At 39.6% G+C, this 7,795-nt stretch overlaps 1 long non-coding RNA gene across 1 annotated transcript; it reads left to right on the top strand.

Moving 5' to 3' along the window:
* The first annotated feature begins 25 nt into the window (after positions 1 to 25).
* Positions 26 to 1,501, top strand: LOC139214863 (uncharacterized). The gene is made up of 2 exons (XR_011585483.1): positions 26 to 590; positions 644 to 1,501. It is a non-coding gene; the product is annotated as an uncharacterized lncRNA (long non-coding RNA).
* Positions 1,502 to 7,795: the final 6,294 nt, after the last annotated feature.

Here is a 7,795-nt window from a genome sequence, read left to right as displayed (position 1 = left end):
CCTGGTATAATAGTCTCAAAATTGTCCCATGTTGTGGTCTTGGCCCAGCTCTGTAAGGTGTCTGACAGAACACTAAAACACCAACAAACTCACTCAGGCTGGAAAACGACCATCAGCTGCTGGTCTAATGCTGCACAAGATTTACTTTTGAGCTGCAGGCCTGTTTGTCTCCTGACAAGTTTGATACTGAAGCATCAGGAAGTTTTATCTCAATGCTCAACTCTGCTCTGCTCTGTTGAGTTGATGGCGAGAATCACTCAAAGTCAGCTTTATAATTCTCGATTTCCTCAGCCGAGATCAAACTATTGTGGCTCACCTTAAAAAGAAAAAAAAAACACTTTGAAAGTGTAACAGTGCTTCATTGTGGCCTGAACATGACAGTCATTAATATACTGATCTCCTGCAGCATGTAGAAAATATTTGAATTGATCTCCAAAACTTGGTTTGACTTTCTTTGAACCCACACTGTTTTTTGCTACAGGTGCTAACTTTGCTACGTTGGTGCTGATTGGTGAGTGGCACAAGAATGTCATCGTGTTTCTCTTCTTCTTGTTAAGATCGGAGACTTTAACAACACTGGTAGCACTGCTGCCCCCTGCAGGTTGGGATGAGCATGCCAAACAGCCATGTGTGCTTTCCAAAGGGTTTCCACTGTGAGGAACCACCTGAATCCAGTTTCATCTTATCTGTGAGAAAATCCTGTGTATTCCCTGAAAAACTTTGGGGTGTTGGGCAAAAACACATTCCATGAGATGAATATTATGCTATTGAGAGTTGAAGTTTCTTTTTCAAAGCAGTACTTTAACATAAAATCTTAACTGATAGTTAATAGCTTTTCACAGGGCTTTTAATGATCTGAAGACCATTAAATGTGGATGAAAGTTTGGGGAAAAAAGCCAGTAAATTCACCAAAAAAATGTGTTTATTTATTTTCTTTGGTCAAACCACATTTATCTTATTTTGAAAATCAAATATCAGAAATATTGACAACTTAAGCCACCATATCTTAAGGTCGAGGTGAAACAGAACTAAACCACTATCAGGTCGGTAAATTAAGACTTTTGTTTCATAAACAATGGAAATATAAAAACTAAAAATGGATTTCCAAACATCTGTTTCATGTTTGAATGTTGTGGAGTCTGTTAAGAGCCACTTGGTAGATGCAGCTCATCAGGTTTAAAGTGGAACTCTCTGATTTGTGGTCCATGCACTATGAATTCACCTGTGGCCCTGTTTAAACTGAGATCACATCAGTATTCAGCGGTCGGCTTTACAGATTTCCACGTCTCTGTTCTGGTTAATCATACGCTCTGGAGGTCTCTGGGTTTCCTCGCGGCTTTCTCCAATCTGTCTGTACACAGTCATGTCCATGCCCACCGACAATTCCCTTTTCTAGATGATCTTTCTGTTAGTCTTGTTTGTGCAACACTTGTATAATATTGTATTTCTTACATGATCTTTGAAAACGTTTTTTGTTCAATAAAACTGATCTGAAAAACCGTGTCAGTTTTATTTCATCTACTATCACATTTTTCATTACTTTAACTCACTTCAGAAGGAACAGAACAATCTCTAAAGAGTTAAATTTAATTTCCATGTGATCAGATGGTTTGTAAGTAGACCCCTGAGTCACCAAAAGCCTTGTGTCTTGTGGGCTGTTGAGCATTTGGGCAATGCACTTACTCCGTTTTTTAATTCTTTTTTTTACAATCAAGTCATCATTTAAGTAACCTTTTAGCAAAAATGCCAAACATTTAACTACATTTCTCAGTTGTAAGGATTCTTGTCCCGTTCTCTTGTGATTGTAAACTGAAAATCTTATGGTTTTCAATCAATCAATCTTTATTTATATAGCTCCAATTCATAACAGTGTTATCTTAAGACGCTTTACATAAAGAGCAGGTCTAGACCAAACTCTAGACCAATTAAGAGAGTGACCCAACGATTCAGGAATTTAATTCAGGCTTAGAGCTGGCTGGCTTTCTGTGGGGGTCCGTGTTGGGTGGAGGTCGGACAGAGAGGTGGGGGGGTGCACACCGAACAACAACCAAAATAACAGCAACTATAGTACTGATAATAGGAATATGATTTATAATCAGCAACAGTGAAAAACATGACAATAGTTAATATATGAATAATAATAACTTGACTAATATTCGTAAAAAGTGCCGGCAGCAAACGATCCGCAGCAGAGAAGCCAGAGAACCAGGACCAGGATCCACAGGAACCTGAGAGATGAGAAAAGCACAGAAAGGCTCCAGGGAAGATACCAAGTTAGTAACAGACATTAAAGAGACATGAGGCATAAGGATGGAGAGGAAGAGGAGGAGAGAGGAGCCCAGTGCCTCATGGGGAGTCCCCCAGCAGTCTCAGCCTATAGCAGCATAACTAGGGGCTGGTCCAAGGCCTGAGCCAGCTTCAACTATAAGCTTTATCAAAAAGGAAGGTTTTTAAATGTAGAGAGGGTGTCTGCCCCCCAGACCCAAACTGGAAGGAGATTCCACAGGAGAGCAGCCTGATAGTTGAAAGCTCTGCCTCCATCACTACTTTAGAGGACTTTAGGAACCACCACTAGGCATTCTGGGAGTGCAGTTCTCTAATGGGGTAGTGCAGTACTATGAGCTCTTTAAGATATGATGGAGCCTGACCCTTAAGAGTCTTGTAGCTGAGGAGAAGGATTTTAAACTCTATTCTAGATTTTACTGGAGGCCAGTGAAGAAATATGGTCTCTTCTCTTAGTTCTCATCAGAATACGAGCAGCAGCGTTCTGGACCAGCTGGAGAGTCTTTAAGGACTTATTGGGGGCAGCCTGATAATTAGGAGTTGCAATAATCCAACCTGGAAGTGACACGTGTGGACTAATTCATAGATAAGATGGGCCTGATAAATACTGCAATATTCCGCAGATGGAAAAAGGCAGTGCTGGAAATGTGTTTTATGTGGGAGTTAAAGGACAAATCCTGATTAAGGTAACTCCAGGATTCCTTACAGTGGTGCTGGAGGCAGGAGTAACGCCATCCAGAGTAGCTATATTGTTAGAAAGTGTGTCTCTCTAAGGTATCAGGGCCAAGCACAATAACATCAGTTTGGTCTGAGTTTAGTAGCAGGTTTTGGACTCTTTGCTTAACAAAAAGAATTTGAAAATGTCACATTGGCCTTTGGGGAATTGTGACAGGCATTTTTACTTATTTTTGACATTTTATAGACCACCAATTAAAGGACAGGTCCTCCGCTTTTATGCCACCATGCTGTCGACAGCCATGACTGGAGACATGATGTTTTTGGGTTGTCAGTCCATACCTCTGTCTGTGTGTCCGTCTGTCTGGCCCATTCTAGTGAACACAATATCTCAGGAACACCTTGAGAGAATTTCCTCAAAATTTGTCCATCCACCTAAACTCAAGGCCATAAGTCAAGAATTCATATCCTAATTATGATAACAGCAAACAAAAATGTCTATTAATGGTAGAATACTTTGATGAAAGGTCAAAGGTCGACTTTACTGTGATACCATAATGTCCTGCATGTTTTGTGACCGTTCACACCATTCACCATCACAACTCATATAGCACCCTACTATATTTCACATATATTCATATGTGAAGTATAGTAGGGTGCTATATGAGTTGTGATGGTGACACTAATCTTTGGTCTGGACAGACATGGATGTAAAGCCATACAACTAGCAATAGTTCTAGTTTTAAGTTTGTCTACTATAGGGAGCTATTGCTGAAGTTGAAAATCGTTCTCTGGTGTGTAGAAAAATCTTCAACTGTCTTTCACAAGAAAGAGTGTTGAATTTTTTAATGTTTTGTATTAATAATGGCTTTAAGTAAGCATTAGCTTAATAAAAACCATAATCCCTTCTGCATCTAAAATAAGTCCAAAAATACTGGTGTGTCAGAGAGAGAGAAGAAGGATCAAGGTCACCATGACCTTCAGTTTAGGGAGTGATTGTTCAGGTATTTTCTAGGGAGGACCTGAAACACAATGGTGGACAGAGCTCAAGAAATCAGGAAAACTAGAACATAATGGTGGAAAATATCTTAGAAGTGTAGTTAGGGGAGAATTATCTGGAATGAGATAACAATAACCTTCACAGAAGGCGGAAACAGGTTGGGTAAATTACTGGATGTATTGAGAGGTCTGATTCAGTGTGGTCTTCTGTGGAACAAGCCTCAGTTAGCTCTGTATAGCGCTTGATACTTAATGAATCCTTTCATGTATTGAACTCTGTCTGATTCAATATAATACTTTTAATTATGAAGAAAGATATGTTTGGATCACCTGAAGACTTTTGGCCGAGCTGAAAGTTTTTCCTTAACAAGAAAACTTATAGCAAAGGATTAGGAAAAACCATCACTTTTCAGGAATATATGAATTCAGTTTGGTGTGTTGGTCAAATGGAAAAAATCATATTAGCGTAAGAAGAACATTATGCAATGCTTGATGGGTACTATTAGGGGAAAATATTTGTATTGTATTTATATTTATATCACATTTTGGGAAAGAAACAAAATAGAGAGTTTTTGTTTTGCTATTTCAGACATCACTAAGGAATTAGGAAAGTCAAACCATTTCAATGCCAGCTGTTCCACCCTAGTTAAAACCTCAACCAATAGTAGATTTTTCCATATTGGGTCAAGTACATTTAAGCAGAAATGCATTCAATTTGCAGGTGGTTATAAACACAATTCTACATGAGAGTTATGGACATCATAAAGATCATCATAAGGCAGCAGAATCAGTGACATTTCAAAGCTTATCTTTTTGTTGTTGTTATTATTGGGTATTTTATTCCATTTTAGTTTCATATTATTTTATTTGCCTCAATGCAATACCCTGAAATGCCTTAATCTTTGTTCATCAATCAATCAATCTGGGGGGGAAGATGCGCAGCAAACAGCCGTAATAATAATAATAACTACTACTACTAAATAATAACTGCAGTACTGTGCAAAGGTTTTAGGCAGGTATGAATAAATGCCGTAAAATAAGAATGCTTTCAAAAATATATAATGTTATTGTTTATTTTTATCAATTTACAAAATTCAAAGTGAGCGAAAAGAGGAAAAAAAATATTTGGAGTGACAACAGCATCAATTCTTATTGGTACACTTGCACACATTTTTCGAAGGAACTCGGCAGGTAGGTTGTTCTGTGGATGTCGGCTGCCTCAGATCCTTCTGTGTCTTCATGTAATCCCAGACAGACTAGATGATGTTTAGATCAGAGCTCTGTGCAGGCCATACCATCACTTCCAGGACTCCTTGTTCTTCTTTACGCTGAAGATAGTTCCTAATGACATTGGCTGTGTGTTTGGGGTCGTTTTTCTGCACCCCAGTTCCTATGTTTTCGTGCACAGTAAATTCACTTGGCTATGTTTCCACATCAGTGATTTGGCTTTTTGGCCGCAATTCTAGGATGAAGACCACTTCTGGCCAGACTTCTCCGGACAGTAGATGAGTGTACCTGGGTCCCACTGGTTTCTGCTGGCTCTGAGCTGATCGCACTGATGGACATCTTACGATTTCAAAGGGAAGTGAGTATAGTGTGTCCTTCAACTGCTGCATGTTTCCTTGGCTGACCACTGCGTCTACAGTCCTCAACGTTGCCTGTTTCTTTGTGCTTCTTTAAAAGAGCCTGAACAGCACATCTTGAAACCTCAGTCTGCTTTGAAATGTTTACCTGGGAGAGACCTTGCTGATGCAGTATAACCAACTTGTGTCTTGTTGCTGCACTCAGTCTTGCCATAATGACCTGTGACATGAAAGTTCTTCCACAACCTCACCTTGGAGCAGAGTTTGGCTGTTTTTCACCCAGTTTTAAGCCTCCTACAGCTGGTTCAGTTAATGACTGTGTTTCAACCTACATATGAAACTGATGATCATTAGCACCTGTTTGGTATAAATGGTTAATCATACACCTGACTATGATCCTACAAAATCCCTGACTTTCTGCAAGTGTACCTAGAAGAATTGATGCTCTTTTGAAGGCAAAGGGTGGTCACACTAAATATTGATTTGATTTAGATTTTTCTTCTGTTCGCCCACTTTGCATTTTGTAAATTGATAAAAGAAGAAACAATTAAATATTATATTTTTGAAAGCATTCTCACTTTACAGTATTTCTTCACCCTTTTGCACAGTACTGATAACAGGAATATGACTAATAATGAGTAATATGAACCACAACCAGGCAAACTGTGACCACGATCCACAGGAAACTGAGAAATGAGAAAAGCACAAAAAGGCTCTGGGGAAGATACCAAGTTAGTAACAGACATTAAAGGGACATGGAGCATAGACATGGAGATGAAGAGGAGGAGAGAGGAGCCCAGTGCATCATGGGGAGTCCCCCGTCAGTCTCAGCCTATAGCAGGATAACTAGGGTCTGGTCCAGGGCCTGAGCCAGCTTCAACTATAAGCTTTATCAAAAAGGAAGGTTTTTAAGTCGACTCTTAAATGTAGAGAGGGTGTCTGCCCCCCGAACCCAAACTGGAAGGAGATTCCACAGGAGAGGAGCCTGATAGCTGAAATCTCTGCCTCCATCACTACTTTTGAGGAACCACCACTAGGCATTCTGGGAGTGCAGTGCTCTAGTGGGGTAGTACGGTACTATGAGCCCTTTAAGATATGATGAAGCCTGACCATTAAGAGTCTTGTAGCTGAGGAGAAGGATGTTAGATTCTATTCTGGATTTTACTGGAAGCCAGCGAAGAGAAACTACTACGGGAGAAATATGGTCTCTTCTCTTAGTTCTCATCAGTACATGAGCAGCAGCATTCTGGACCAGCTGGAGAGTCTTTACAGACAACCTGATAATAAGGAATTGCAATGATCCAACCTGGAAGTGACAAATGTGTGGACTAGTTTTACTGCATCACAGGATAGGCCTGATTCTAGCAATGTTACATAGATGGAAAAAGGCAGTCCTGGACATTTGTTTCTTGTGTGAGTTGAAGGACAAATCCTGATCAAAGATAACTCTCATATTCCTTACAGTGGAGCTGGAGGCCAGAGTAATGCCATCCAGAGTAGCTATATTATGAGAAGCACAATAGCACAATAATTTTAGTTTAGCAGGAGAAAATTGCTGGTCATCCAGGACTTATGTCCATAAGACTTGGAGTCAACTGATTGGATTCATCTGGCTTTATTGATAAATATAATTGGGTATCATCTACATAATTGGAAATGAGTGTTTCCTGATAGTATTACTCAGAGGAAGCGTATGTAAGGTGAATAAAGTTGGTCCAAGCATTGAAACTTGTGGAACTCCATGTCTAACTTTGGTGTGGATGGATTACTTATTGTTAACATGTACAAACTGATGGTCAGTACGATGGTCAATGGTATCAAATGCACCACTCAGATCTAACTAGACAAGTACAGAGAGAAGTCCTCTGTCTGATGCCATAAGGAGGTTGTTTGTAACTTTAACCAGTGCTGTCTCTGTGCTATGGTATGCTCTAAAACCTGATTGTAAATCCTCAAATGTAGAGTTATAATAAAGTTTAGGTCTAGGGTTGATTAATCAGCAACTCCACCTCCTCGTCCAGAGTCTCTGCGAGTATTGATATGACTGGGGAGGGTGGCTTCATTAAGGCTAACATATTCTTCATGACACAGCCTGGTTTCAAGTCAGACACAATAAATCAATACGATGGTCTGATATCAGATCATTTACTAATGCAGCTTTAGATGGCAGAGATCTCATGTTTAAAAGTTCAAATTTAACTCTCCTATCCTGTTGAACTCTGGCAGTGGTAGTAATAATTTTGATTACATTTTTA

The sequence above is a fragment of the Pempheris klunzingeri genome, chromosome 2 (genome assembly GCF_042242105.1).
Source record: "Pempheris klunzingeri isolate RE-2024b chromosome 2, fPemKlu1.hap1, whole genome shotgun sequence".
Classification (NCBI taxonomy): domain Eukaryota; kingdom Metazoa; phylum Chordata; class Actinopteri; order Acropomatiformes; family Pempheridae; genus Pempheris; species Pempheris klunzingeri.
Note: the sequence above shows the minus strand (reverse complement) of the source record. Positions and strands in the feature narration are given on the sequence as shown.